General features: G+C 45.9%; 18 non-coding genes and 2 pseudogenes across 18 annotated transcripts; all 20 read right to left on the bottom strand.

The window, feature by feature from the left end:
* Window positions 1-1,078: 1,078 nt before the first annotated feature.
* On the bottom strand, window positions 1,079-1,269 carry LOC141241901 (U2 spliceosomal RNA). The gene has a single exon (XR_012306588.1). It is a non-coding gene; the product is annotated as a U2 spliceosomal RNA (small nuclear RNA).
* A 1,115-nt stretch (window positions 1,270-2,384) lies between these two features.
* On the bottom strand, window positions 2,385-2,575 carry LOC141241913 (U2 spliceosomal RNA). The gene has a single exon (XR_012306597.1). It is a non-coding gene; the product is annotated as a U2 spliceosomal RNA (small nuclear RNA).
* Window positions 2,576-3,690: 1,115 nt separating this feature from the next.
* Window positions 3,691-3,881, bottom strand: LOC141241926 (U2 spliceosomal RNA). Its single transcript, XR_012306608.1, has one exon. It is a non-coding gene; the product is annotated as a U2 spliceosomal RNA (small nuclear RNA).
* Window positions 3,882-4,999: 1,118 nt separating this feature from the next.
* Window positions 5,000-5,190, bottom strand: LOC141241862 (U2 spliceosomal RNA). Its single transcript, XR_012306555.1, has one exon. It is a non-coding gene; the product is annotated as a U2 spliceosomal RNA (small nuclear RNA).
* A 1,118-nt stretch (window positions 5,191-6,308) lies between these two features.
* LOC141241836 (U2 spliceosomal RNA) lies at window positions 6,309-6,499 on the bottom strand. The gene has a single exon (XR_012306530.1). It is a non-coding gene; the product is annotated as a U2 spliceosomal RNA (small nuclear RNA).
* A 1,115-nt stretch (window positions 6,500-7,614) lies between these two features.
* LOC141241937 (U2 spliceosomal RNA) lies at window positions 7,615-7,805 on the bottom strand. The gene has a single exon (XR_012306614.1). It is a non-coding gene; the product is annotated as a U2 spliceosomal RNA (small nuclear RNA).
* Window positions 7,806-8,923: 1,118 nt separating this feature from the next.
* Window positions 8,924-9,114, bottom strand: LOC141241948 (U2 spliceosomal RNA). The gene has a single exon (XR_012306615.1). It is a non-coding gene; the product is annotated as a U2 spliceosomal RNA (small nuclear RNA).
* A 2,402-nt stretch (window positions 9,115-11,516) lies between these two features.
* LOC141241879 (U2 spliceosomal RNA) lies at window positions 11,517-11,698 on the bottom strand. The gene has a single exon (XR_012306571.1). It is a non-coding gene; the product is annotated as a U2 spliceosomal RNA (small nuclear RNA).
* A 525-nt stretch (window positions 11,699-12,223) lies between these two features.
* Window positions 12,224-12,339, bottom strand: LOC141241938 (U2 spliceosomal RNA; annotated as a pseudogene).
* Window positions 12,340-13,454: 1,115 nt separating this feature from the next.
* Window positions 13,455-13,645, bottom strand: LOC141241960 (U2 spliceosomal RNA). Its single transcript, XR_012306616.1, has one exon. It is a non-coding gene; the product is annotated as a U2 spliceosomal RNA (small nuclear RNA).
* Window positions 13,646-14,763: 1,118 nt separating this feature from the next.
* Window positions 14,764-14,945, bottom strand: LOC141241888 (U2 spliceosomal RNA). Its single transcript, XR_012306580.1, has one exon. It is a non-coding gene; the product is annotated as a U2 spliceosomal RNA (small nuclear RNA).
* Window positions 14,946-15,470: 525 nt separating this feature from the next.
* On the bottom strand, window positions 15,471-15,586 carry LOC141241939 (U2 spliceosomal RNA; annotated as a pseudogene).
* A 1,115-nt stretch (window positions 15,587-16,701) lies between these two features.
* On the bottom strand, window positions 16,702-16,892 carry LOC141241961 (U2 spliceosomal RNA). Its single transcript, XR_012306617.1, has one exon. It is a non-coding gene; the product is annotated as a U2 spliceosomal RNA (small nuclear RNA).
* A 1,115-nt stretch (window positions 16,893-18,007) lies between these two features.
* Window positions 18,008-18,198, bottom strand: LOC141241962 (U2 spliceosomal RNA). Its single transcript, XR_012306618.1, has one exon. It is a non-coding gene; the product is annotated as a U2 spliceosomal RNA (small nuclear RNA).
* Window positions 18,199-19,313: 1,115 nt separating this feature from the next.
* Window positions 19,314-19,504, bottom strand: LOC141241963 (U2 spliceosomal RNA). Its single transcript, XR_012306619.1, has one exon. It is a non-coding gene; the product is annotated as a U2 spliceosomal RNA (small nuclear RNA).
* A 1,115-nt stretch (window positions 19,505-20,619) lies between these two features.
* Window positions 20,620-20,810, bottom strand: LOC141241964 (U2 spliceosomal RNA). Its single transcript, XR_012306621.1, has one exon. It is a non-coding gene; the product is annotated as a U2 spliceosomal RNA (small nuclear RNA).
* A 1,115-nt stretch (window positions 20,811-21,925) lies between these two features.
* On the bottom strand, window positions 21,926-22,116 carry LOC141241965 (U2 spliceosomal RNA). Its single transcript, XR_012306622.1, has one exon. It is a non-coding gene; the product is annotated as a U2 spliceosomal RNA (small nuclear RNA).
* A 1,115-nt stretch (window positions 22,117-23,231) lies between these two features.
* LOC141241860 (U2 spliceosomal RNA) lies at window positions 23,232-23,422 on the bottom strand. Its single transcript, XR_012306553.1, has one exon. It is a non-coding gene; the product is annotated as a U2 spliceosomal RNA (small nuclear RNA).
* A 1,115-nt stretch (window positions 23,423-24,537) lies between these two features.
* Window positions 24,538-24,728, bottom strand: LOC141241842 (U2 spliceosomal RNA). Its single transcript, XR_012306536.1, has one exon. It is a non-coding gene; the product is annotated as a U2 spliceosomal RNA (small nuclear RNA).
* Window positions 24,729-25,843: 1,115 nt separating this feature from the next.
* Window positions 25,844-26,034, bottom strand: LOC141241966 (U2 spliceosomal RNA). The gene has a single exon (XR_012306623.1). It is a non-coding gene; the product is annotated as a U2 spliceosomal RNA (small nuclear RNA).
* Between the last annotated feature and the right edge of the window lie 1,065 nt (window positions 26,035-27,099).

Here is a 27,099-nt window from a genome sequence, read left to right on the forward strand (position 1 = left end):
CTGAAAAGTCCATTTGTGGAGATGAGCTCCTGGACTCCCGTTAAGAAGACATGTTGTCAACCTCTAGATCCCTTACATGCCTGCACTTTTCGGCTTGCTGCTGCTGCAATCCACGCGTTTTAGATCTGCATAACTCCACCTCTTTAAACACAGCACCTTCACCCCCTGCTGTTCCCACCCGCCTCAACACCGTTGGAAGGGAGGAGAACCAATTAAGGCGGGGGGTGGGGTGGAACGAGCAGCTGTCTACCCTTAGCAGGAGGGCTCCTGATTACATACCTCTCCTGCTGCTGCTGCTGCTGCTGGCTGTCCAGCAGCAGACTGAAGGTGGCTGCTGCTGTGCACAGGTATATAAAGGCTCAGAGCCTATTATGACACGCGCAGCCAGCGTTCCATTGTCACATTCCATCTACTGCAGGCAGGATACCTGGCTGGCTGAATGTCGCTGAGAAGCTCACAGAGACCGCCATAAGCAACAGTTTAACAGAATGCCACAGACTAATCAACCAAACTTTTTGGGTTGGGTTCTCTTTTATAGTCTGCAGGCATTAAATGAAAGAAGTCAGTGTTCCAGCAGAAGGAGACAACGTTTCAGAAAAGGCATTGTAGCAAACCAAAAAAGAAATTTTAAGCGCAGCAGAGTAACCAGCGCACATACCTGTTAGCTCAGGTGAGTTTAAAAGGCTGCTGTTGATAACAAGGGCATTTGCTAAATAGATGGTGTGTGTGCAACAATATACTGAAAGGTCAATTATATTGTGCAGCTTATCTCACCACCTGTAGTTATTTAGGTGAAAGCTCCAAAATGCTTGCCTAATATGTCTGTTTATCCAAAAGGAAGTAAAAAGGGAGAGCTAGAAAGATAGCATTGCATCACATTACATGGCAATGCAATGCACAGTTGCTGAAGTTGAACCAAAATGAGCTTGTAATCTGGCTTCTGCAACTTTGAACATGAAAAATCCAATGAGGAGAAGAAAAGCAAAGCCAAAGAGTCCATCCCAAAATCCGACAAACAAGCAAAATGAACAAAAAACATTGAATTCAATTCTTTCTGATTTTAGAAACTGCATTAAAGAAGGGGTGCACCGGTCCTGGAGATACTGCAATACCAGGTCAATGCGTGGAGTGGACAGAGCAAGCTCTTTTTCCATCTCCCTGTTCTAAAAATCCATTTAATATATGGTCCCCAGATAGGGGACGTATCAGATATTAAACTGATAAGAACAGATACTACACTTGATCTTAGCCAAAAGGCCGAGAAGCGATAACCAGAATTGGTTTCAAACTACGGAGCCACCCAAGGATCCTGAAAAGTCCATTTGTGGAGATGAGCTCCTGGACTCCCGTTAAGAAGACATGTTGTCAACCTCTAGATCCCTTACATGCCTGCACTTTTCGGCTTGCTGCTGCTGCAATCCACGCGTTTTAGATCTGCATAACTCCACCTCTTTAAACACAGCACCTTCACCCCCTGCTGTTCCCACCCGCCTCAACACCGTTGGAAAGGAGGAGAACCAATTAAGGCGGGGGGTGGGGTGGAACGAGCAGCTGTCTACCCTTAGCAGGAGGGCTCCTGATTACATACCTCTCCTGCTGCTGCTGCTGCTGGCTGTCCAGCAGCACACTGAAGGTGGCTGCTGCTGTGCACAGGTATATAAAGGCTCAGAGCCTATTATGACATGCGCAGCCAGCGTTCCATTGCCACATTCCATCTACTGCAGGCAGGATACCTGGCTGGCTGAATGTCGCTGAGAAGCTCACAGAGACCGCCATAAGCAACAGTTTAACAGAATGCCACAGACTAATCAACCAAACTTTTTGGGTTGGGTTCTCTTTTATAGTCTGCAGGCATTAAATGAAAGAAGTCAGTGTTCCAGCAGAAGGAGACAACGTTTCAGAAAAGGCATTGTAGCAAACCAAAAAAGAAATTTTAAGCGCAGCAGAGTAACCAGCGCACATACCTGTTAGCTCAGGTGAGTTTAAAAGGCTGCTGTTGATAACAAGGGCATTTGCTAAATAGATGGTGTGTGTGCAACAATATACTGAAAGGTCAATTATATTGTGCAGCTTATCTCACCACCTGTAGTTATTTAGGTGAAAGCTCCAAAATGCTTGCCTAATATGTCTGTTTATCCAAAAGGAAGTAAAAAGGGAGAGCTAGAAAGATAGCATTGCATCACATTACATGGCAATGCAATGCACAGTTGCTGAAGTTGAACCAAAATGAGCTTGTAATCTGGCTTCTGCAACTTTGAACATGAAAAATCCAATGAGGAGAAGAAAAGCAAAGCCAAAGAGTCCATCCCAAAATCCGACAAACAAGCAAAATGAACAAAAAACATTGAATTCAATTCTTTCTGATTTTAGAAACTGCATTAAAGAAGGGGTGCACCGGTCCTGGAGATACTGCAATACCAGGTCAATGCGTGGAGTGGACAGAGCAAGCTCTTTTTCCATCTCCCTGTTCTAAAAATCCATTTAATATATGGTCCCCAGATAGGGGACGTATCAGATATTAAACTGATAAGAACAGATACTACACTTGATCTTAGCCAAAAGGCCGAGAAGCGATAACCAGAATTGGTTTCAAACTACGGAGCCACCCAAGGATCCTGAAAAGTCCATTTGTGGAGATGAGCTCCTGGACTCCCGTTAAGAAGACATGTTGTCAACCTCTAGATCCCTTACATGCCTGCACTTTTCGGCTTGCTGCTGCTGCAATCCACGCGTTTTAGATCTGCATAACTCCACCTCTTTAAACACAGCACCTTCACCCCCTGCTGTTCCCACCCGCCTCAACACCGTTGGAAGGGAGGAGAACCAATTAAGGCGGGGGGTGGGGTGGAACGAGCAGCTGTCTACCCTTAGCAGGAGGGCTCCTGATTACATACCTCTCCTGCTGCTGCTGCTGCTGGCTGTCCAGCAGCAGACTGAAGGTGGCTGCTGCTGTGCACAGGTATATAAAGGCTCAGAGCCTATTATGACACGCGCAGCCAGCGTTCCATTGCCACATTCCATCTACTGCAGGCAGGATACCTGGCTGGCTGAATGTCGCTGAGAAGCTCACAGAGACCGCCATAAGCAACAGTTTAACAGAATGCCACAGACTAATCAACCAAACTTTTTGGGTTGGGTTCTCTTTTATAGTCTGCAGGCATTAAATGAAAGAAGTCAGTGTTCCAGCAGAAGGAGACAACGTTTCAGAAAAGGCATTGTAGCAAACCAAAAAAGAAATTTTAAGCGCAGCAGAGTAACCAGCGCACATACCTGTTAGCTCAGGTGAGTTTAAAAGGCTGCTGTTGATAACAAGGGCATTTGCTAAATAGATGGTGTGTGTGCAACAATATACTGAAAGGTCAATTATATTGTGCAGCTTATCTCACCACCTGTAGTTATTTAGGTGAAAGCTCCAAAATGCTTGCCTAATATGTCTGTTTATCCAAAAGGAAGTAAAAAGGGAGAGCTAGAAAGATAGCATTGCATCACATTACATGGCAATGCAATGCACAGTTGCTGAAGTTGAACCAAAATGAGCTTGTAATCTGGCTTCTGCAACTTTGAACATGAAAAATCCAATGAGGAGAAGAAAAGCAAAGCCAAAGAGTCCATCCCAAAATCCGACAAACAAGCAAAATGAACAAAAAACATTGAATTCAATTCTTTCTGATTTTAGAAACTGCATTAAAGAAGGGGTGCACCGGTCCTGGAGATACTGCAATACCAGGTCAATGCGTGGAGTGGACAGAGCAAGCTCTTTTTCCATCTCCCTGTTCTAAAAATCCATTTAATATATGGTCCCCAGATAGGGGACGTATCAGATATTAAACTGATAAGAACAGATACTACACTTGATCTTAGCCAAAAGGCCGAGAAGCGATAACCAGAATTGGTTTCAAACTACGGAGCCACCCAAGGATCCTGAAAAGTCCATTTGTGGAGATGAGCTCCTGGACTCCCGTTAAGAAGACATGTTGTCAACCTCTAGATCCCTTACATGCCTGCACTTTTCGGCTTGCTGCTGCTGCAATCCACGCGTTTTAGATCTGCATAACTCCACCTCTTTAAACACAGCACCTTCACCCCCTGCTGTTCCCACCCGCCTCAACACCGTTGGAAGGGAGGAGAACCAATTAAGGCGGGGGGTGGGGTGGAACGAGCAGCTGTCTACCCTTAGCAGGAGGGCTCCTGATTACATACCTCTCCTGCTGCTGCTGCTGCTGCTGGCTGTCCAGCAGCAGACTGAAGGTGGCTGCTGCTGTGCACAGGTATATAAAGGCTCAGAGCCTATTATGACACGCGCAGCCAGCGTTCCATTGCCACATTCCATCTACTGCAGGCAGGATACCTGGCTGGCTGAATGTCGCTGAGAAGCTCACAGAGACCGCCATAAGCAACAGTTTAACAGAATGCCACAGACTAATCAACCAAACTTTTTGGGTTGGGTTCTCTTTTATAGTCTGCAGGCATTAAATGAAAGAAGTCAGTGTTCCAGCAGAAGGAGACAACGTTTCAGAAAAGGCATTGTAGCAAACCAAAAAAGAAATTTTAAGCGCAGCAGAGTAACCAGCGCACATACCTGTTAGCTCAGGTGAGTTTAAAAGGCTGCTGTTGATAACAAGGGCATTTGCTAAATAGATGGTGTGTGTGCAACAATATACTGAAAGGTCAATTATATTGTGCAGCTTATCTCACCACCTGTAGTTATTTAGGTGAAAGCTCCAAAATGCTTGCCTAATATGTCTGTTTATCCAAAAGGAAGTAAAAAGGGAGAGCTAGAAAGATAGCATTGCATCACATTACATGGCAATGCAATGCACAGTTGCTGAAGTTGAACCAAAATGAGCTTGTAATCTGGCTTCTGCAACTTTGAACATGAAAAATCCAATGAGGAGAAGAAAAGCAAAGCCAAAGAGTCCATCCCAAAATCCGACAAACAAGCAAAATGAACAAAAAACATTGAATTCAATTCTTTCTGATTTTAGAAACTGCATTAAAGAAGGGGTGCACCGGTCCTGGAGATACTGCAATACCAGGTCAATGCGTGGAGTGGACAGAGCAAGCTCTTTTTCCATCTCCCTGTTCTAAAAATCCATTTAATATATGGTCCTCAGATAGGGGACGTATCAGATATTAAACTGATAAGAACAGATACTACACTTGATCTTAGCCAAAAGGCCGAGAAGCGATAACCAGAATTGGTTTCAAACTACGGAGCCACCCAAGGATCCTGAAAAGTCCATTTGTGGAGATGAGCTCCTGGACTCCCGTTAAGAAGACATGTTGTCAACCTCTAGATCCCTTACATGCCTGCACTTTTCGGCTTGCTGCTGCTGCAATCCACGCGTTTTAGATCTGCATAACTCCACCTCTTTAAACACAGCACCTTCACCCCCTGCTGTTCCCACCCGCCTCAACACCGTTGGAAGGGAGGAGAACCAATTAAGGCGGGGGGTGGGGTGGAACGAGCAGCTGTCTACCCTTAGCAGGAGGGCTCCTGATTACATACCTCTTCTGCTGCTGCTGCTGCTGCTGGCTGTCCAGCAGCAGACTGAAGGTGGCTGCTGCTGTGCACAGGTATATAAAGGCTCAGAGCCTATTATGACACGCGCAGCCAGCGTTCCATTGCCACATTCCATCTACTGCAGGCAGGATACCTGGCTGGCTGAATGTCGCTGAGAAGCTCACAGAGACCGCCATAAGCAACAGTTTAACAGAATGCCACAGACTAATCAACCAAACTTTTTGGGTTGGGTTCTCTTTTATAGTCTGCAGGCATTAAATGAAAGAAGTCAGTGTTCCAGCAGAAGGAGACAACGTTTCAGAAAAGGCATTGTAGCAAACCAAAAAAGAAATTTTAAGCGCAGCAGAGTAACCAGCGCACATACCTGTTAGCTCAGGTGAGTTTAAAAGGCTGCTGTTGATAACAAGGGCATTTGCTAAATAGATGGTGTGTGTGCAACAATATACTGAAAGGTCAATTATATTGTGCAGCTTATCTCACCACCTGTAGTTATTTAGGTGAAAGCTCCAAAATGCTTGCCTAATATGTCTGTTTATCCAAAAGGAAGTAAAAAGGGAGAGCTAGAAAGATAGCATTGCATCACATTACATGGCAATGCAATGCACAGTTGCTGAAGTTGAACCAAAATGAGCTTGTAATCTGGCTTCTGCAACTTTGAACATGAAAAATCCAATGAGGAGAAGAAAAGCAAAGCCAAAGAGTCCATCCCAAAATCCGACAAACAAGCAAAATGAACAAAAAACATTGAATTCAATTCTTTCTGATTTTAGAAACTGCATTAAAGAAGGGGTGCACCGGTCCTGGAGATACTGCAAGACCAGGTCAATGCGTGGAGTGGACAGAGCAAGCTCTTTTTCCATCTCCCTGTTCTAAAAATCCATTTAATATATGGTCCCCAGATAGGGGACGTATCAGATATTAAACTGATAAGAACAGATACTACACTTGATCTTAGCCAAAAGGCCGAGAAGCGATAACCAGAATTGGTTTCAAACTACGGAGCCACCCAAGGATCCTGAAAAGTCCATTTGTGGAGATGAGCTCCTGGACTCCCGTTAAGAAGACATGTTGTCAACCTCTAGATCCCTTACATGCCTGCACTTTTCGGCTTGCTGCTGCTGCAATCCACGCGTTTTAGATCTGCATAACTCCACCTCTTTAAACACAGCACCTTCACCCCCTGCTGTTCCCACCCGCCTCAACACCGTTGGAAGGGAGGAGAACCAATTAAGGCGGGGGGTGGGGTGGAACGAGCAGCTGTCTACCCTTAGCAGGAGGGCTCCTGATTACATACCTCTCCTGCTGCTGCTGCTGCTGGCTGTCCAGCAGCAGACTGAAGGTGGCTGCTGCTGTGCACAGGTATATAAAGGCTCAGAGCCTATTATGACACGCGCAGCCAGCGTTCCATTGTCACATTCCATCTACTGCAGGCAGGATACCTGACTGGCTGAATGTCGCTGAGAAGCTCACAGAGACCGCCATAAGCAACAGTTTAACAGAATGCCACAGACTAATCAACCAAACTTTTTGGGTTGGGTTCTCTTTTATAGTCTGCAGGCATTAAATGAAAGAAGTCAGTGTTCCAGCAGAAGGAGACAACGTTTCAGAAAAGGCATTGTAGCAAACCAAAAAAGAAATTTTAAGCGCAGCAGAGTAACCAGCGCACATACCTGTTAGCTCAGGTGAGTTTAAAAGGCTGCTGTTGATAACAAGGGCATTTGCTAAATAGATGGTGTGTGTGCAACAATATACTGAAAGGTCAATTATATTGTGCAGCTTATCTCACCACCTGTAGTTATTTAGGTGAAAGCTCCAAAATGCTTGCCTAATATGTCTGTTTATCCAAAAGGAAGTAAAAAGGGAGAGCTAGAAAGATAGCATTGCATCACATTACATGGCAATGCAATGCACAGTTGCTGAAGTTGAACCAAAATGAGCTTGTAATCTGGCTTCTGCAACTTTGAACATGAAAAATCCAATGAGGAGAAGAAAAGCAAAGCCAAAGAGTCCATCCCAAAATCCGACAAACAAGCAAAATGAACAAAAAACATTGAATTCAATTCTTTCTGATTTTAGAAACTGCATTAAAGAAGGGGTGCACCGGTCCTGGAGATACTGCAATACCAGGTCAATGCGTGGAGTGGACAGAGCAAGCTCTTTTTCCATCTCCCTGTTCTAAAAATCCATTTAATATATGGTCCCCAGATAGGGGACGTATCAGATATTAAACTGATAAGAACAGATACTACACTTGATCTTAGCCAAAAGGCCGAGAAGCGATAACCAGAATTGGTTTCAAACTACGGAGCCACCCAAGGATCCTGAAAAGTCCATTTGTGGAGATGAGCTCCTGGACTCCCGTTAAGAAGACATGTTGTCAACCTCTAGATCCCTTACATGCCTGCACTTTTCGGCTTGCTGCTGCTGCAATCCACGCGTTTTAGATCTGCATAACTCCACCTCTTTAAACACAGCACCTTCACCCCCTGCTGTTCCCACCCGCCTCAACACCGTTGGAAGGGAGGAGAACCAATTAAGGCGGGGGGTGGGGTGGAACGAGCAGCTGTCTACCCTTAGCAGGAGGGCTCCTGATTACATACCTCTCCTGCTGCTGCTGCTGCTGGCTGTCCAGCAGCAGACTGAAGGTGGCTGCTGCTGTGCACAGGTATATAAAGGCTCAGAGCCTATTATGACACGCGCAGCCAGCGTTCCATTGCCACATTCCATCTACTGCAGGCAGGATACCTGGCTGGCTGAATGTCGCTGAGAAGCTCACAGAGACCGCCATAAGCAACAGTTTAACAGAATGCCACAGACTAATCAACCAAACTTTTTGGGTTGGGTTCTCTTTTATAGTCTGCAGGCATTAAATGAAAGAGGTCAGTGTTCCAGCAGAAGGAGACAACGTTTCAGAAAAGGCATTGTAGCAAACCAAAAAAGAAATTTTAAGCGCAGCAGAGTAACCAGCGCACATACCTGTTAGCTCAGGTGAGTTTAAAAGGCTGCTGTTGATAACAAGGGCATTTGCTAAATAGATGGTGTGTGTGCAACAATATACTGAAAGGTCAATTATATTGTGCAGCTTATCTCACCACCTGTAGTTATTTAGGTGAAAGCTCCAAAATGCTTGCCTAATATGTCTGTTTATCCAAAAGGAAGTAAAAAGGGAGAGCTAGAAAGATAGCATTGCATCACATTACATGGCAATGCAATGCACAGTTGCTGAAGTTGAACCAAAATGAGCTTGTAATCTTCTGGCTTCTGCAACTTTGAACATGAAAAATCCAATGAGGAGAAGAAAAGCAAAGCCAAAGAGTCCATCCCAAAATCCGACAAACAAGCAAAATGAACAAAAAACATTGAATTCAATTCTTTCTGATTTTAGAAACTGCATTAAAGAAGGGGTGCACCGGTCCTGGAGATACTGCAATACCAGGTCAATGCGTGGAGTGGACAGAGCAAGCTCTTTTTCCATCTCCCTGTTCTAAAAATCCATTTAATATATGGTCCCCAGATAGGGGACGTATCAGATATTAAACTGATAAGAACAGATACTACACTTGATCTTAGCCAAAAGGCCGAGAAGCGATAACCAGAATTGGTTTCAAACTACGGAGCCACCCAAGGATCCTGAAAAGTCCATTTGTGGAGATGAGCTCCTGGACTCCCGTTAAGAAGACATGTTGTCAACCTCTAGATCCCTTACATGCCTGCACTTTTCGGCTTGCTGCTGCTGCAATCCACGCGTTTTAGATCTGCATAACTCCACCTCTTTAAACACAGCACCTTCACCCCCTGCTGTTCCCACCCGCCTCAACACCGTTGGAAGGGAGGAGAACCAATTAAGGCGGGGGGTGGGGTGGAACGAGCAGCTGTCTACCCTTAGCAGGAGGGCTCCTGATTACATACCTCTCCTGCTGCTGCTGCTGCTGCTGGCTGTCCAGCAGCAGACTGAAGGTGGCTGCTGCTGTGCACAGGTATATAAAGGCTCAGAGCCTATTATGACACGTGTAGCACCCTGAGGATTCGGCTGCTACAGGAGTATTGCACCTCAACCCAGAGGTGTGATATTCCACTCCCGGGCAAGGATGGAGAGTGGAACTGAGCTCGGTAGGCTGCATGCACTACACACATCCCATTTCCGGGGAACAGACCGACGGTACTCCCACTTAGAAATGTGCAGGTACGACCGAGTCTGTTCCTGGCTGGAGTGGGAGGGAGGTGGTACATCCCAAGTAGTGTAGGGGCAGATAGGGGGAGCAGCCTGGGTAAAGTTAGGAGCTCATTGGGTGCTGGTCACCTGAGCTCACACATAGAGGGTGTATATAAGGTGGGCACCAACTAAGAACAGGGTCAGATGCAGAGGATCAGATGCAGAGAGTCAGTCAGCTGCAGAGAACAAGTCAGATGCAGAGGATCAGATGCAGAGAGTCAGTCAGCTGCAGAGAACAAGTCAGGAGCAGAGGAGAGAAGAAAGACAAAGACCCAGAGTGAGAGAGGAGAAAAGAGAGAGACCCAGAGCACAGAAGAGAAGGACTCTGAGATCCCAACTAAAAGCACCGGGTGAAGAGTCGGCATCAGGGTACCGGAACCCAAGCTGGTGGGGGTAAAAACATTCCCCAGCCAGAGACCGGAGACCGTGGGCAGCGTCTGCCACGGTCACCCATCACATCCAACCCGAAGGCACACCACATGAAGGGTCAGGGAACCCAGGGCCAAGGGTGTCCCAACAGAAGGCCCGAGGGAGCTGGACCTAGGTGGATTACTGGTGGGGACGGCCAGAGAACGGGACAGAAAGAGAGCTCAGGGCCACGCTCCGGACTTGTTTGGGGGTTGGCTGGATCCAGGACCTGGTGGACGCAGCACGGCTCGGGTGGTCACTAGCAGCTGGAGTGACCAGTACAACATCTGCAGTAAGTAAACACCCTTAACTGCACAACTCGACTCTGTCTTCACTGCCGTCTGCACTACACCACCACAACCCCCATCCTCTGCGCCTGTCCCCTCTGAGGCTATACCCCTCCCGTTGGGGGTTATCCCACCAAGCTGCGCATCCACCATCAGCCTCAGCGGACCCTGCTGCAGCGGCGGCCACAGTGACCGCATCACAACGGGTGGCGTAGTCGACACAAAAGAACTCTTAATAACATCTGTAGGACTGCCACATAACACTGAGCTTGACGCCCTGGGCACGGGCCGGGTCACAGCCGCTCGGAGACTACAACCCCCCATCTGATCCGGTGCCGGGTATTCCCCTCAAATAGGAATATGTCCCAGGGGGCGCGTCAACACGCGCAGCCAGCGTTCCATTGCCACATTCCATCTACTGCAGGCAGGATACCTGGCTGGCTGAATGTCGCTGAGAAGCTCACAGAGACCGCCATAAGCAACAGTTTAACAGAATGCCACAGACTAATCAACCAAACTTTTTGGGTTGGGTTCTCTTTTATAGTCTGCAGGCATTAAATGAAAGAAGTCAGTGTTCCAGCAGAAGGAGACAACGTTTCAGAAAAGGCATTGTAGCAAACCAAAAAAGAAATTTTAAGCGCAGCAGAGTAACCAGCGCACATGCCTGTTAGCTCAGGTGAGTTTAAAAGGCTGCTGTTGATAACAAGGGCATTTGCTAAATAGATGGTGTGTGTGCAACAATATACTGAAAGGTCAATTATATTGTGCAGCTTATCTCACCACCTGTAGTTATTTAGGTGAAAGCTCCAAAATGCTTGCCTAATATGTCTGTTTATCCAAAAGGAAGTAAAAAGGGAGAGCTAGAAAGATAGCATTGCATCACATTACATGGCAATGCAATGCACAGTTGCTGAAGTTGAACCAAAATGAGCTTGTAATCTGGCTTCTGCAACTTTGAACATGAAAAATCCAATGAGGAGAAGAAAAGCAAAGCCAAAGAGTCCATCCCAAAATCCGACAAACAAGCAAAATGAACAAAAAACATTGAATTCAATTCTTTCTGATTTTAGAAACTGCATTAAAGAAGGGGTGCACCGGTCCTGGAGATACTGCAATACCAGGTCAATGCGTGGAGTGGACAGAGCAAGCTCTTTTTCCATCTCCCTGTTCTAAAAATCCATTTAATATATGGTCCCCAGATAGGGGACGTATCAGATATTAAACTGATAAGAACAGATTTTTTGATTGAAGCTGCATCCAAGGCACTGAAAAATGTGACCGAAGTCACACCAAAACAGCGCACGAGGCGAGGATTCATGTGGACCCTTCCCGGAGGAGAGGGTCCCCAATAAACCATCCCCATCCCTCCGAGCCAGAAGGCCACAGCGAGGGTCAGGGATCTCCGATGCTCTCCCTAGCCGAAGCCGGAGAAGAGCCGTTTTCGTGCTCCCAGCTTCCATCTAGGCTGCCACCCTAGTGGAGCTGGAGCCTGTGTTGGTTTCTCAGCCCAAAGCTGACCGGACCTCCGACCGGGTTTATAAAAATTCCCCTTCCTAGCCCGGAGGCCAGGAATAGGGGGGGGTTGCTCAGAAAGTATGATTGGCAAAGGTGCGGCGTGCTACGAAGCCAAGTCTTTCTGGGGTTCCCAGTCCCAGTAAGCTTGAACTCCCACCAGGGCGCCTACTCCTGGGGCACATTGCTCCAAAGCCCTCACACTTACCCAGATTAGTGACTTCGATCCTGGAGGGCCATGTTTTCCATCAGATAACTCTATGAGCCACCTGGCGTACTAACAAGTGCACCAAACCAGTGTGTAAAATGCATCAATTTACTAGGGCAGCCCAAGGACAAAACTGCCTTTTCAAAAGATACTACACTTGATCTTAGCCAAAAGGCCGAGAAGCGATAACCAGAATTGGTTTCAAACTACGGAGCCACCCAAGGATCCTGAAAAGTCCATTTGTGGAGATGAGCTCCTGGACTCCCGTTAAGAAGACATGTTGTCAACCTCTAGATCCCTTACATGCCTGCACTTTTCGGCTTGCTGCTGCTGCAATCCACGCGTTTTAGATCTGCATAACTCCACCTCTTTAAACACAGCACCTTCACCCCCTGCTGTTCCCACCCGCCTCAACACCGTTGGAAGGGAGGAGAACCAATTAAGGCGGGGGGTGGGGTGGAACGAGCAGCTGTCTACCCTTAGCAGGAGGGCTCCTGATTACATACCTCTCCTGCTGCTGCTGCTGCTGGCTGTCCAGCAGCAGACTGAAGGTGGCTGCTGCTGTGCACAGGTATATAAAGGCTCAGAGCCTATTATGACACGCGCAGCCAGCGTTCCATTGCCACATTCCATCTACTGCAGGCAGGATACCTGGCTGGCTGAATGTCGCTGAGAAGCTCACAGAGACCGCCATAAGCAACAGTTTAACAGAATGCCACAGACTAATCAACCAAACTTTTTGGGTTGGGTTCTCTTTTATAGTCTGCAGGCATTAAATGAAAGAAGTCAGTGTTCCAGCAGAAGGAGACAACGTTTCAGAAAAGGCATTGTAGCAAACCAAAAAAGAAATTTTAAGCGCAGCAGAGTAACCAGCGCACATACCTGTTAGCTCAGGTGAGTTTAAAAGGCTGCTGTTGATAACAAGGGCATTTGCTAAATAGATGGTGTGTGTGCAACAATATACTGAAAGGTCAATTATATTGTGCAGCTTATCTCACCACCTGTAGTTATTTAGGTGAAAGCTCCAAAATGCTTGCCTAATATGTCTGTTTATCCAAAAGGAAGTAAAAAGGGAGAGCTAGAAAGATAGCATTGCATCACATTACATGGCAATGCAATGCACAGTTGCTGAAGTTGAACCAAAATGAGCTTGTAATCTGGCTTCTGCAACTTTGAACATGAAAAATCCAATGAGGAGAAGAAAAGCAAAGCCAAAGAGTCCATCCCAAAATCCGACAAACAAGCAAAATGAACAAAAAACATTGAATTCAATTCTTTCTGATTTTAGAAACTGCATTAAAGAAGGGGTGCACCGGTCCTGGAGATACTGCAATACCAGGTCAATGCGTGGAGTGGACAGAGCAAGCTCTTTTTCCATCTCCCTGTTCTAAAAATCCATTTAATATATGGTCCCCAGATAGGGGACGTATCAGATATTAAACTGATAAGAACAGATACTACACTTGATCTTAGCCAAAAGGCCGAGAAGCGATAACCAGAATTGGTTTCAAACTACGGAGCCACCCAAGGATCCTGAAAAGTCCATTTGTGGAGATGAGCTCCTGGACTCCCGTTAAGAAGACATGTTGTCAACCTCTAGATCCCTTACATGCCTGCACTTTTCGGCTTGCTGCTGCTGCAATCCACGCGTTTTAGATCTGCATAACTCCACCTCTTTAAACACAGCACCTTCACCCCCTGCTGTTCCCACCCGCCTCAACACCGTTGGAAGGGAGGAGAACCAATTAAGGCGGGGGGTGGGGTGGAACGAGCAGCTGTCTACCCTTAGCAGGAGGGCTCCTGATTACATACCTCTCCTGCTGCTGCTGCTGCTGCTGGCTGTCCAGCAGCAGACTGAAGGTGGCTGCTGCTGTGCACAGGTATATAAAGGCTCAGAGCCTATTATGACACGCGCAGCCAGCGTTCCATTGCCACATTCCATCTACTGCAGGCAGGATACCTGGCTGGCTGAATGTCGCTGAGAAGCTCACAGAGACCGCCATAAGCAACAGTTTAACAGAATGCCACAGACTAATCAACCAAACTTTTTGGGTTGGGTTCTCTTTTATAGTCTGCAGGCATTAAATGAAAGAAGTCAGTGTTCCAGCAGAAGGAGACAACGTTTCAGAAAAGGCATTGTAGCAAACCAAAAAAGAAATTTTAAGCGCAGCAGAGTAACCAGCGCACATGCCTGTTAGCTCAGGTGAGTTTAAAAGGCTGCTGTTGATAACAAGGGCATTTGCTAAATAGATGGTGTGTGTGCAACAATATACTGAAAGGTCAATTATATTGTGCAGCTTATCTCACCACCTGTAGTTATTTAGGTGAAAGCTCCAAAATGCTTGCCTAATATGTCTGTTTATCCAAAAGGAAGTAAAAAGGGAGAGCTAGAAAGATAGCATTGCATCACATTACATGGCAATGCAATGCACAGTTGCTGAAGTTGAACCAAAATGAGCTTGTAATCTGGCTTCTGCAACTTTGAACATGAAAAATCCAATGAGGAGAAGAAAAGCAAAGCCAAAGAGTCCATCCCAAAATCCGACAAACAAGCAAAATGAACAAAAAACATTGAATTCAATTCTTTCTGATTTTAGAAACTGCATTAAAGAAGGGGTGCACCGGTCCTGGAGATACTGCAATACCAGGTCAATGCGTGGAGTGGACAGAGCAAGCTCTTTTTCCATCTCCCTGTTCTAAAAATCCATTTAATATATGGTCCCCAGATAGGTGACGTATCAGATATTAAACTGATAAGAACAGATTTTTTGATTGAAGCTGCATCCAAGGCACTGAAAAATGTGACCGAAGTCACACCAAAACAGCGCACGAGGCGAGGATTCATGTGGACCCTTCCCGGAGGAGAGGGTCCCCAATAAACCATCCCCATCCCTCCGAGCCAGAAGGCCACAGCGAGGGTCAGGGATCTCCGATGCTCTCCCTAGCCGAAGCCGGAGAAGAGCCGTTTTCGTGCTCCCAGCTTCCATCTAGGCTGCCACCCTAGTGGAGCTGGAGCCTGTGTTGGTTTCTCAGCCCAAAGCTGACCGGACCTCCGACCGGGTTTATAAAAATTCCCCTTCCTAGCCCGGAGGCCAGGAATAGGGGGGGGTTGCTCAGAAAGTATGATTGGCAAAGGTGCGGCGTGCTACGAAGCCAAGTCTTTCTGGGGTTCCCAGTCCCAGTAAGCTTGAACTCCCACCAGGGCGCCTACTCCTGGGGCACATTGCTCCAAAGCCCTCACACTTACCCAGATTAGTGACTTCGATCCTGGAGGGCCATGTTTTCCATCAGATAACTCTATGAGCCACCTGGCGTACTAACAAGTGCACCAAACCAGTGTGTAAAATGCATCAATTTACTAGGGCAGCCCAAGGACAAAACTGCCTTTTCAAAAGATACTACACTTGATCTTAGCCAAAAGGCCGAGAAGCGATAACCAGAATTGGTTTCAAACTACGGAGCCACCCAAGGATCCTGAAAAGTCCATTTGTGGAGATGAGCTCCTGGACTCCCGTTAAGAAGACATGTTGTCAACCTCTAGATCCCTTACATGCCTGCACTTTTCGGCTTGCTGCTGCTGCAATCCACGCGTTTTAGATCTGCATAACTCCACCTCTTTAAACACAGCACCTTCACCCCCTGCTGTTCCCACCCGCCTCAACACCGTTGGAAGGGAGGAGAACCAATTAAGGCGGGGGGTGGGGTGGAACGAGCAGCTGTCTACCCTTAGCAGGAGGGCTCCTGATTACATACCTCTCCTGCTGCTGCTGCTGCTGGCTGTCCAGCAGCAGACTGAAGGTGGCTGCTGCTGTGCACAGGTATATAAAGGCTCAGAGCCTATTATGACACGCGCAGCCAGCGTTCCATTGCCACATTCCATCTACTGCAGGCAGGATACCTGGCTGGCTGAATGTCGCTGAGAAGCTCACAGAGACCGCCATAAGCAACAGTTTAACAGAATGCCACAGACTAATCAACCAAACTTTTTGGGTTGGGTTCTCTTTTATAGTCTGCAGGCATTAAATGAAAGAAGTCAGTGTTCCAGCAGAAGGAGACAACGTTTCAGAAAAGGCATTGTAGCAAACCAAAAAAGAAATTTTAAGCGCAGCAGAGTAACCAGCGCACATACCTGTTAGCTCAGGTGAGTTTAAAAGGCTGCTGTTGATAACAAGGGCATTTGCTAAATAGATGGTGTGTGTGCAACAATATACTGAAAGGTCAATTATATTGTGCAGCTTATCTCACCACCTGTAGTTATTTAGGTGAAAGCTCCAAAATGCTTGCCTAATATGTCTGTTTATCCAAAAGGAAGTAAAAAGGGAGAGCTAGAAAGATAGCATTGCATCACATTACATGGCAATGCAATGCACAGTTGCTGAAGTTGAACCAAAATGAGCTTGTAATCTGGCTTCTGCAACTTTGAACATGAAAAATCCAATGAGGAGAAGAAAAGCAAAGCCAAAGAGTCCATCCCAAAATCCGACAAACAAGCAAAATGAACAAAAAACATTGAATTCAATTCTTTCTGATTTTAGAAACTGCATTAAAGAAGGGGTGCACCGGTCCTGGAGATACTGCAATACCAGGTCAATGCGTGGAGTGGACAGAGCAAGCTCTTTTTCCATCTCCCTGTTCTAAAAATCCATTTAATATATGGTCCCCAGATAGGGGACGTATCAGATATTAAACTGATAAGAACAGATACTACACTTGATCTTAGCCAAAAGGCCGAGAAGCGATAACCAGAATTGGTTTCAAACTACGGAGCCACCCAAGGATCCTGAAAAGTCCATTTGTGGAGATGAGCTCCTGGACTCCCGTTAAGAAGACATGTTGTCAACCTCTAGATCCCTTACATGCCTGCACTTTTCGGCTTGCTGCTGCTGCAATCCACGCGTTTTAGATCTGCATAACTCCACCTCTTTAAACACAGCACCTTCACCCCCTGCTGTTCCCACCCGCCTCAACACCATTGGAAGGGAGGAGAACCAATTAAGGCGGGGGGTGGGGTGGAACGAGCAGCTGTCTACCCTTAGCAGGAGGGCTCCTGATTACATACCTCTCCTGCTGCTGCTGCTGCTGGCTGTCCAGCAGCAGACTGAAGGTGGCTGCTGCTGTGCACAGGTATATAAAGGCTCAGAGCCTATTATGACACGCGCAGCCAGCGTTCCATTGCCACATTCCATCTACTGCAGGCAGGATACCTGGCTGGCTGAATGTCACTGAGAAGCTCACAGAGACCGCCATAAGCAACAGTTTAACAGAATGCCACAGACTAATCAACCAAACTTTTTGGGTTGGGTTCTCTTTTATAGTCTGCAGGCATTAAATGAAAGAAGTCAGTGTTCCAGCAGAAGGAGACAACGTTTCAGAAAAGGCATTGTAGCAAACCAAAAAAGAAATTTTAAGCGCAGCAGAGTAACCAGCGCACATACCTGTTAGCTCAGGTGAGTTTAAAAGGCTGCTGTTGATAACAAGGGCATTTGCTAAATAGATGGTGTGTGTGCAACAATATACTGAAAGGTCAATTATATTGTGCAGCTTATCTCACCACCTGTAGTTATTTAGGTGAAAGCTCCAAAATGCTTGCCTAATATGTCTGTTTATCCAAAAGGAAGTAAAAAGGGAGAGCTAGAAAGATAGCATTGCATCACATTACATGGCAATGCAATGCACAGTTGCTGAAGTTGAACCAAAATGAGCTTGTAATCTGGCTTCTGCAACTTTGAACATGAAAAATCCAATGAGGAGAAGAAAAGCAAAGCCAAAGAGTCCATCCCAAAATCCGACAAACAAGCAAAATGAACAAAAAACATTGAATTCAATTCTTTCTGATTTTAGAAACTGCATTAAAGAAGGGGTGCACCGGTCCTGGAGATACTGCAATACCAGGTCAATGCGTGGAGTGGACAGAGCAAGCTCTTTTTCCATCTCCCTGTTCTAAAAATCCATTTAATATATGGTCCCCAGATAGGGGACGTATCAGATATTAAACTGATAAGAACAGATACTACACTTGATCTTAGCCAAAAGGCCGAGAAGCGATAACCAGAATTGGTTTCAAACTACGGAGCCACCCAAGGATCCTGAAAAGTCCATTTGTGGAGATGAGCTCCTGGACTCCCGTTAAGAAGACATGTTGTCAACCTCTAGATCCCTTACATGCCTGCACTTTTCGGCTTGCTGCTGCTGCAATCCACGCGTTTTAGATCTGCATAACTCCACCTCTTTAAACACAGCACCTTCACCCCCTGCTGTTCCCACCCGCCTCAACACCATTGGAAGGGAGGAGAACCAATTAAGGCGGGGGGTGGGGTGGAACGAGCAGCTGTCTACCCTTAGCAGGAGGGCTCCTGATTACATACCTCTCCTGCTGCTGCTGCTGCTGGCTGTCCAGCAGCAGACTGAAGGTGGCTGCTGCTGTGCACAGGTATATAAAGGCTCAGAGCCTATTATGACACGCGCAGCCAGCGTTCCATTGCCACATTCCATCTACTGCAGGCAGGATACCTGGCTGGCTGAATGTCGCTGAGAAGCTCACAGAGACCGCCATAAGCAACAGTTTAACAGAATGCCACAGACTAATCAACCAAACTTTTTGGGTTGGGTTCTCTTTTATAGTCTGCAGGCATTAAATGAAAGAAGTCAGTGTTCCAGCAGAAGGAGACAACGTTTCAGAAAAGGCATTGTAGCAAACCAAAAAAGAAATTTTAAGCGCAGCAGAGTAACCAGCGCACATACCTGTTAGCTCAGGTGAGTTTAAAAGGCTGCTGTTGATAACAAGGGCATTTGCTAAATAGATGGTGTGTGTGCAACAATATACTGAAAGGTCAATTATATTGTGCAGCTTATCTCACCACCTGTAGTTATTTAGGTGAAAGCTCCAAAATGCTTGCCTAATATGTCTGTTTATCCAAAAGGAAGTAAAAAGGGAGAGCTAGAAAGATAGCATTGCATCACATTACATGGCAATGCAATGCACAGTTGCTGAAGTTGAACCAAAATGAGCTTGTAATCTGGCTTCTGCAACTTTGAACATGAAAAATCCAATGAGGAGAAGAAAAGCAAAGCCAAAGAGTCCATCCCAAAATCCGACAAACAAGCAAAATGAACAAAAAACATTGAATTCAATTCTTTCTGATTTTAGAAACTGCATTAAAGAAGGGGTGCACCGGTCCTGGAGATACTGCAATACCAGGTCAATGCGTGGAGTGGACAGAGCAAGCTCTTTTTCCATCTCCCTGTTCTAAAAATCCATTTAATATATGGTCCCCAGATAGGGGACGTATCAGATATTAAACTGATAAGAACAGATACTACACTTGATCTTAGCCAAAAGGCCGAGAAGCGATAACCAGAATTGGTTTCAAACTACGGAGCCACCCAAGGATCCTGAAAAGTCCATTTGTGGAGATGAGCTCCTGGACTCCCGTTAAGAAGACATGTTGTCAACCTCTAGATCCCTTACATGCCTGCACTTTTCGGCTTGCTGCTGCTGCAATCCACGCGTTTTAGATCTGCATAACTCCACCTCTTTAAACACAGCACCTTCACCCCCTGCTGTTCCCACCCGCCTCAACACCGTTGGAAGGGAGGAGAACCAATTAAGGCGGGGGGTGGGGTGGAACGAGCAGCTGTCTACCCTTAGCAGGAGGGCTCCTGATTACATACCTCTCCTGCTGCTGCTGCTGCTGGCTGTCCAGCAGCAGACTGAAGGTGGCTGCTGCTGTGCACAGGTATATAAAGGCTCAGAGCCTATTATGACACGCGCAGCCAGCGTTCCATTGCCACATTCCATCTACTGCAGGCAGGATACCTGGCTGGCTGAATGTCGCTGAGAAGCTCACAGAGACCGCCATAAGCAACAGTTTAACAGAATGCCACAGACTAATCAACCAAACTTTTTGGGTTGGGTTCTCTTTTATAGTCTGCAGGCATTAAATGAAAGAAGTCAGTGTTCCAGCAGAAGGAGACAACGTTTCAGAAAAGGCATTGTAGCAAACCAAAAAAGAAATTTTAAGCGCAGCAGAGTAACCAGCGCACATACCTGTTAGCTCAGGTGAGTTTAAAAGGCTGCTGTTGATAACAAGGGCATTTGCTAAATAGATGGTGTGTGTGCAACAATATACTGAAAGGTCAATTATATTGTGCAGCTTATCTCACCACCTGTAGTTATTTAGGTGAAAGCTCCAAAATGCTTGCCTAATATGTCTGTTTATCCAAAAGGAAGTAAAAAGGGAGAGCTAGAAAGATAGCATTGCATCACATTACATGGCAATGCAATGCACAGTTGCTGAAGTTGAACCAAAATGAGCTTGTAATCTGGCTTCTGCAACTTTGAACATGAAAAATCCAATGAGGAGAAGATAAGCAAAGCCAAAGAGTCCATCCCAAAATCCGACAAACAAGCAAAATGAACAAAAAACATTGAATTCAATTCTTTCTGATTTTAGAAACTGCATTAAAGAAGGGGTGCACCGGTCCTGGAGATACTGCAATACCAGGTCAATGCGTGGAGTGGACAGAGCAAGCTCTTTTTCCATCTCCCTGTTCTAAAAATCCATTTAATATATGGTCCCCAGATAGGGGACGTATCAGATATTAAACTGATAAGAACAGATACTACACTTGATCTTAGCCAAAAGGCCGAGAAGCGATAACCAGAATTGGTTTCAAACTACGGAGCCACCCAAGGATCCTGAAAAGTCCATTTGTGGAGATGAGCTCCTGGACTCCCGTTAAGAAGACATGTTGTCAACCTCTAGATCCCTTACATGCCTGCACTTTTCGGCTTGCTGCTGCTGCAATCCACGCGTTTTAGATCTGCATAACTCCACCTCTTTAAACACAGCACCTTCACCCCCTGCTGTTCCCACCCGCCTCAACACCGTTGGAAGGGAGGAGAACCAATTAAGGCGGGGGGTGGGGTGGAACGAGCAGCTGTCTACCCTTAGCAGGAGGGCTCCTGATTACATACCTCTCCTGCTGCTGCTGCTGCTGGCTGTCCAGCAGCAGACTGAAGGTGGCTGCTGCTGTGCACAGGTATATAAAGGCTCAGAGCCTATTATGACACGCGCAGCCAGCGTTCCATTGCCACATTCCATCTACTGCAGGCAGGATACCTGGCTGGCTGAATGTCGCTGAGAAGCTCACAGAGACCGCCATAAGCAACAGTTTAACAGAATGCCACAGACTAATCAACCAAACTTTTTGGGTTGGGTTCTCTTTTATAGTCTGCAGGCATTAAATGAAAGAAGTCAGTGTTCCAGCAGAAGGAGACAACGTTTCAGAAAAGGCATTGTAGCAAACCAAAAAAGAAATTTTAAGCGCAGCAGAGTAACCAGCGCACATACCTGTTAGCTCAGGTGAGTTTAAAAGGCTGCTGTTGATAACAAGGGCATTTGCTAAATAGATGGTGTGTGTGCAACAATATACTGAAAGGTCAATTATATTGTGCAGCTTATCTCACCACCTGTAGTTATTTAGGTGAAAGCTCCAAAATGCTTGCCTAATATGTCTGTTTATCCAAAAGGAAGTAAAAAGGGAGAGCTAGAAAGATAGCATTGCATCACATTACATGGCAATGCAATGCACAGTTGCTGAAGTTGAACCAAAATGAGCTTGTAATCTGGCTTCTGCAACTTTGAACATGAAAAATCCAATGAGGAGAAGAAAAGCAAAGCCAAAGAGTCCATCCCAAAATCCGACAAACAAGCAAAATGAACAAAAAACATTGAATTCAATTCTTTCTGATTTTAGAAACTGCATTAAAGAAGGGGTGCACCGGTCCTGGAGATACTGCAATACCAGGTCAATGCGTGGAGTGGACAGAGCAAGCTCTTTTTCCATCTCCCTGTTCTAAAAATCCATTTAATATATGGTCCCCAGATAGGGGACGTATCAGATATTAAACTGATAAGAACAGATACTACACTTGATCTTAGCCAAAAGGCCGAGAAGCGATAACCAGAATTGGTTTCAAACTACGGAGCCACCCAAGGATCCTGAAAAGTCCATTTGTGGAGATGAGCTCCTGGACTCCCGTTAAGAAGACATGTTGTCAACCTCTAGATCCCTTACATGCCTGCACTTTTCGGCTTGCTGCTGCTGCAATCCACGCGTTTTAGATCTGCATAACTCCACCTCTTTAAACACAGCACCTTCACCCCCTGCTGTTCCCACCCGCCTCAACACCGTTGGAAGGGAGGAGAACCAATTAAGGCGGGGGGTGGGGTGGAACGAGCAGCTGTCTACCCTTAGCAGGAGGGCTCCTGATTACATACCTCTCCTGCTGCTGCTGCTGCTGGCTGTCCAGCAGCAGACTGAAGGTGGCTGCTGCTGTGCACAGGTATATAAAGGCTCAGAGCCTATTATGACACGCGCAGCCAGCGTTCCATTGCCACATTCCATCTACTGCAGGCAGGATACCTGGCTGGCTGAATGTCGCTGAGAAGCTCACAGAGACCGCCATAAGCAACAGTTTAACAGAATGCCACAGACTAATCAACCAAACTTTTTGGGTTGGGTTCTCTTTTATAGTCTGCAGGCATTAAATGAAAGAAGTCAGTGTTCCAGCAGAAGGAGACAACGTTTCAGAAAAGGCATTGTAGCAAACCAAAAAAGAAATTTTAAGCGCAGCAGAGTAACCAGCGCACATACCTGTTAGCTCAGGTGAGTTTAAAAGGCTGCTGTTGATAACAAGGGCATTTGCTAAATAGATGGTGTGTGTGCAACAATATACTGAAAGGTCAATTATATTGTGCAGCTTATCTCACCACCTGTAGTTATTTAGGTGAAAGCTCCAAAATGCTTGCCTAATATGTCTGTTTATCCAAAAGGAAGTAAAAAGGGAGAGCTAGAAAGATAGCATTGCATCACATTACATGGCAATGCAATGCACAGTTGCTGAAGTTGAACCAAAATGAGCTTGTAATCTGGCTTCTGCAACTTTGAACATGAAAAATCCAATGAGGAGAAGAAAAGCAAAGCCAAAGAGTCCATCCCAAAATCCGACAAACAAGCAAAATGAACAAAAAACATTGAATTCAATTCTTTCTGATTTTAGAAACTGCATTAAAGAAGGGGTGCACCGGTCCTGGAGATACTGCAATACCAGGTCAATGCGTGGAGTGGACAGAGCAAGCTCTTTTTCCATCTCCCTGTTCTAAAAATCCATTTAATATATGGTCCCCAGATAGGGGACGTATCAAATATTAAACTGATAAGAACAGATACTACACTTGATCTTAGCCAAAAGGCCGAGAAGCGATAACCAGAATTGGTTTCAAACTACGGAGCCACCCAAGGATCCTGAAAAGTCCATTTGTGGAGATGAGCTCCTGGACTCCCGTTAAGAAGACATGTTGTCAACCTCTAGATCCCTTACATGCCTGCACTTTTCGGCTTGCTGCTGCTGCAATCCACGCGTTTTAGATCTGCATAACTCCACCTCTTTAAACACAGCACCTTCACCCCCTGCTGTTCCCACCCGCCTCAACACCGTTGGAAGGGAGGAGAACCAATTAAGGCGGGGGGTGGGGTGGAACGAGCAGCTGTCTACCCTTAGCAGGAGGGCTCCTGATTACATACCTCTCCTGCTGCTGCTGCTGCTGGCTGTCCAGCAGCAGACTGAAGGTGGCTGCTGCTGTGCACAGGTATATAAAGGCTCAGAGCCTATTATGACACGCGCAGCCAGCGTTCCATTGCCACATTCCATCTACTGCAGGCAGGATACCTGGCTGGCTGAATGTCGCTGAGAAGCTCACAGAGACCGCCATAAGCAACAGTTTAACAGAATGCCACAGACTAATCAACCAAACTTTTTGGGTTGGGTTCTCTTTTATAGTCTGCAGGCATTAAATGAAAGAAGTCAGTGTTCCAGCAGAAGGAGACAACGTTTCAGAAAAGGCATTGTAGCAAACCAAAAAAGAAATTTTAAGCGCAGCAGAGTAACCAGCGCACATACCTGTTAGCTCAGGTGAGTTTAAAAGGCTGCTGTTGATAACAAGGGCATTTGCTAAATAGATGGTGTGTGTGCAACAATATACTGAAAGGTCAATTATATTTTGCAGCTTATCTCACCACCTGTAGTTATTTAGGTGAAAGCTCCAAAATGCTTGCCTAATATGTCTGTTTATCCAAAAGGAAGTAAAAAGGGAGAGCTAGAAAGATAGCATTGCATCACATTACATGGCAATGCAATGCACAGTTGCTGAAGTTGAACCAAAATGAGCTTGTAATCTGGCTTCTGCAACTTTGAACATGAAAAATCCAATGAGGAGAAGAAAAGCAAAGCCAAAGAGTCCATCCCAAAATCCGACAAACAAGCAAAATGAACAAAAAACATTGAATTCAATTCTTTCTGATTTTAGAAACTGCATTAAAGAAGGGGTGCACCGGTCCTGGAGATACTGCAATACCAGGTCAATACGTGGAGTGGACAGAGCAAGCTCTTTTTCCATCTCCCTGTTCTAAAAATCCATTTAATATATGGTCCCCAGATAGGGGACGTATCAGATATTAAACTGATAAGAACAGATACTACACTTGATCTTAGCCAAAAGGCCGAGAAGCGATAACCAGAATTGGTTTCAAACTACGGAGCCACCCAAGGATCCTGAAAAGTCCATTTGTGGAGATGAGCTCCTGGACTCCCGTTAAGAAGACATGTTGTCAACCTCTAGATCCCTTACATGCCTGCACTTTTCGGCTTGCTGCTGCTGCAATCCACGCGTTTTAGATCTGCATAACTCCACCTCTTTAAACACAGCACCTTCACCCCCTGCTGTTCCCACCCGCCTCAACACCGTTGGAAGGGAGGAGAACCAATTAAGGCGGGGGGTGGGGTGGAACGAGCAGCTGTCTACCCTTAGCAGGAGGGCTCCTGATTACATACCTCTCCTGCTGCTGCTGCTGCTGGCTGTCCAGCAGCAGACTGAAGGTGGCTGCTGCTGTGCACAGGTATATAAAGGCTCAGAGCCTATTATGACACGCGCAGCCAGCGTTCCATTGCCACATTCCATCTACTGCAGGCAGGATACCTGGCTGGCTGAATGTCGCTGAGAAGCTCACAGAGACCGCCATAAGCAACAGTTTAACAGAATGCCACAGACTAATCAACCAAACTTTTTGGGTTGGGTTCTCTTTTATAGTCTGCAGGCATTAAATGAAAGAAGTCAGTGTTCCAGCAGAAGGAGACAACGTTTCAGAAAAGGCATTGTAGCAAACCAAAAAAGAAATTTTAAGCGCAGCAGAGTAACCAGCGCACATACCTGTTAGCTCAGGTGAGTTTAAAAGGCTGCTGTTGATAACAAGGGCATTTGCTAAATAGATGGTGTGTGTGCAACAATATACTGAAAGGTCAATTATATTGTGCAGCTTATCTCACCACCTGTAGTTATTTAGGTGAAAGCTCCAAAATGCTTGCCTAATATGTCTGTTTATCCAAAAGGAAGTAAAAAGGGAGAGCTAGAAAGATAGCATTGCATCACATTACATGGCAATGCAATGCACAGTTGCTGAAGTTGAACCAAAATGAGCTTGTAATCTGGCTTCTGCAACTTTGAACATGAAAAATCCAATGAGGAGAAGAAAAGCAAAGCCAAAGAGTCCATCCCAAAATCCGACAAACAAGCAAAATGAACAAAAAACATTGAATTCAATTCTTTCTGATTTTAGAAACTGCATTAAAGAAGGGGTGCACCGGTCCTGGAGATACTGCAATACCAGGTCAATGCGTGGAGTGGACAGAGCAAGCTCTTTTTCCATCTCCCTGTTCTAAAAATCCATTTAATATATGGTCCCCAGATAGGGGACGTATCAGATATTAAACTGATAAGAACAGATACTACACTTGATCTTAGCCAAAAGGCCGAGAAGCGATAACCAGAATTGGTTTCAAACTACGGAGCCACCCAAGGATCCTGAAAAGTCCATTTGTGGAGATGAGCTCCTGGACTCCCGTTAAGAAGACATGTTGTCAACCTCTAGATCCCTTACATGCCTGCACTTTTCGGCTTGCTGCTGCTGCAATCCACGCGTTTTAGATCTGCATAACTCCACCTCTTTAAACACAGCACCTTCACCCCCTGCTGTTCCCACCCGCCTCAACACCGTTGGAAGGGAGGAGAACCAATTAAGGCGGGGGGTGGGGTGGAACGAGCAGCTGTCTACCCTTAGCAGGAGGGCTCCTGATTACATACCTCTCCTGCTGCTGCTGCTGCTGGCTGTCCAGCAGCAGACTGAAGGTGGCTGCTGCTGTGCACAGGTATATAAAGGCTCAGAGCCTATTATGACACGCGCAGCCAGCGTTCCATTGCCACATTCCATCTACTGCAGGCAGGATACCTGGCTGGCTGAATGTCGCTGAGAAGCTCACAGAGACCGCCATAAGCAACAGTTTAACAGAATGCCACAGACTAATCAACCAAACTTTTTGGGTTGGGTTCTCTTTTATAGTCTGCAGGCATTAAATGAAAGAAGTCAGTGTTCCAGCAGAAGGAGACAACGTTTCAGAAAAGGCATTGTAGCAAACCAAAAAAGAAATTTTAAGCGCAGCAGAGTAACCAGCGCACATACCTGTTAGCTCAGGTGAGTTTAAAAGGCTGCTGTTGATAACAAGGGCATTTGCTAAATAGATGGTGTGTGTGCAACAATATACTGAAAGGTCAATTATATTTTGCAGCTTATCTCACCACCTGTAGTTATTTAGGTGAAAGCTCCAAAATGCTTGCCTAATATGTCTGTTTATCCAAAAGGAAGTAAAAAGGGAGAGCTAGAAAGATAGCATTGCATCACATTACATGGCAATGCAATGCACAGTTGCTGAAGTTGAACCAAAATGAGCTTGTAATCTGGCTTCTGCAACTTTGAACATGAAAAATCCAATGAGGAGAAGAAAAGCAAAGCCAAAGAGTCCATCCCAAAATCCGACAAACAAGCAAAATGA

Source organism: Phyllobates terribilis, unplaced genomic scaffold (genome assembly GCF_046119375.1).
Source record: "Phyllobates terribilis strain yellow unplaced genomic scaffold, ASM4611937v1 Scaffold_1024__1_contigs__length_465996, whole genome shotgun sequence".
Taxonomy (NCBI): Eukaryota; Metazoa; Chordata; class Amphibia; order Anura; family Dendrobatidae; genus Phyllobates; species Phyllobates terribilis.